Below are 2,425 nucleotides of genomic sequence, written 5' to 3' on the forward strand. Positions count from 1 at the left end.
TGTTGGGGCCGCGCATTTCTGAAAATCTTGGCGGCATTGACTCGTCTTGCAATATACGTGAAAATAGGAGCCAGAGCAAATCTGAATATTAGCTCGGTCGGATATATCTGTGTCAGAGGAATTACAAGGCACTCTGCCGTTAGTGGTGCGATGTGCAAACTCGTTAGGTGCATTCGCGAGTGCCTGAACGGGGCGTGATTACTTATCTTTCCCGAACCACCTCGCGCATTAATTAATGATGTAACAGTGCCATTCATAACTCGTACCGAAGTACAGATTGTAATTTGTCGCTTGCAGGTTTACGGAGTACAGTTAATCAAGAGATGTATTTGGTTTTGAGTAAATTCGATTTGTAGATCTTATTGACAGGGAAAAGTTTGTCGCTGGGTTCAAGAAAAAATGTGGAACGCTTCACGATTTTGCGTGTCATCCTTGCGCAGGGGCCATGCTAATCTTCTCTGTATCGTTCCAATTTTAGTATATGTACCGCCGAAGCGAGTACGAAAGGCGACTCTCAGATTGATGTATATATACTTACACAGCACTGTCAAAACTACCTTCTAGTTGCGGTGTCTTATGGCGTATTGTAACTTCTATAATAGGATGCAGTTTGGCTGAATTCCTAACCTATTTGCTGCTATGGCCCTAGTATAGGTTGATGCTGGGCAAAATTTTCACATTTTATTTTTCACACGGTGAAAAAAAGGCACGTTTCTGTAGAATCGTTCCCGTACATTTACAAGCACAACTATTGAGACCGCCATCTAGCAGTAGTCTCCAGAGTTGAGCTCTCGTAGCTGCCTATTAACTCTCGCAGGTCCTTTCCAATAGATGTCGAATTAGCAACCCAGGAAAGCGTAAGTTAAATTACGGGCATCAATAAAGACCCTTCGGTATGTGCAAGTGCTACAAATTCGGCAAAACTGACAAAGCGTAATTTAATTTTCATCACGTTACTGTTCTGTGCTGCCATCTGCGGGCCACAATACGTACCGTGACAGCGACGTGCTCACTTCATTCAAATTCCGTGAAACAGCTGATCGGAATGGAAAATATAAGTTGACTTATGAACACGTTAATTCGCTTTGGATTCGTTACTCTTTACTACGAAACCAATAAAACACAAGAAAACGGGAGGTGACAACCAGACGTAAACTACACGCTTCTACTTCGAAATGTATTTTGCCCACTACCGGGTTCTGTAAATCTAAGACATGCGTATAAAAGAACGAAATATATGTACCTTTTACTTTGTGGAATAATGGTGTTAAATTGAAATTGGACTTAACTTCAGGCGGGAGCTAAGTTTACAATAATAGTAGGCCGATGTTTATACTGAATGATACCTTGTGTTAGATTTTTGAATGTAGGTGAAGATCTAAAAATTTTGTGTCGTAATTTTCGATGGTAAACGAATTTTCCTTTTTTTAAAAAAAAAAAAATAGTTTTGATTAAACCAGACTGATTTCTGGTTCATACATTCATAACGGAATGTACCTTAATTAAGTTTGTAATTTAATGTGGTACTATTGGAATTAAAATGCCGCCCTTCGTAATACATTGATGAAATTGCATCAGAATAGACAAGTAAACTGAAACACATTTATATGTTCCCTAAATTTTCAAAGGCGTGACTGACAAATTAGAATTACACAAAAATTTAGAATGTTCATAGGGTTATGTATAGCCAATAGCGAAATAACAAACTGAATAGAAGATAATTCTGCCTGAATATCAAATATGTAGCTGATAAATTAAATATATCTCTCAATAGTGTATTCGCCACAATATAAGATATAAGCAACATAGAATATGTTGAAGACCTACAATAAAGGGTATTTTGTACAGAACTTGGTGTGTACAGACAGATAAAAAGTCAAATATGTGTGGAAAGACAGTCGATGTCTGGCTGAAGTGAGGTATCCTAAATAGTTCAAGTAGCAATGTCTTGCCTGTGCCATAATGGAAGAGACTTCTTGTTGATAGCTCGTATATGCATTCAGATATCTTATAATTCAGTAGTTTCGTCAAGTATTACTTACATGTGGTGATACGGCACATGGGATATTATGTATATAGCATTTACTGTCTGTTAAACTCAAAATCGCATCAAAGCTACCATTAATATCAATAGTACTGAATATGTGCTAACACTTCACAAAATTCAATATCTGCTTTGAATTATGTATACTAAACAAGTTAACATATGCTAGACTTCACAGTGACAATGTTTGTATCAAATTCCCTGAAGTAGATATAAACAACTGATTTTTAGCACACAATGTGAACAATTGTATATTCATTAAACCTTCCTTTGGGAAACTGATCAATTCATTGTTGTACATCCAGGAAACAATGTATCACTACTTTCTACACACATGTGAAATATGTCAGTGCATGAAACACATCTGATGGTTGGTCTTTA

The 2,425-nt window shown here is 37.2% G+C and overlaps 1 non-coding gene across 1 annotated transcript; it reads right to left on the reverse strand.

Annotated features, from left to right (window-relative positions):
* Window positions 1-395: 395 nt before the first annotated feature.
* Window positions 396-502, reverse strand: LOC126096793 (U6 spliceosomal RNA). The gene has a single exon (XR_007522065.1). It is a non-coding gene; the product is annotated as a U6 spliceosomal RNA (small nuclear RNA).
* Between the last annotated feature and the right edge of the window lie 1,923 nt (window positions 503-2,425).

The sequence above is a fragment of the Schistocerca cancellata genome, chromosome 1 (genome assembly GCF_023864275.1).
Source record: "Schistocerca cancellata isolate TAMUIC-IGC-003103 chromosome 1, iqSchCanc2.1, whole genome shotgun sequence".
NCBI classification, from domain to species: Eukaryota; Metazoa; Arthropoda; class Insecta; order Orthoptera; family Acrididae; genus Schistocerca; species Schistocerca cancellata.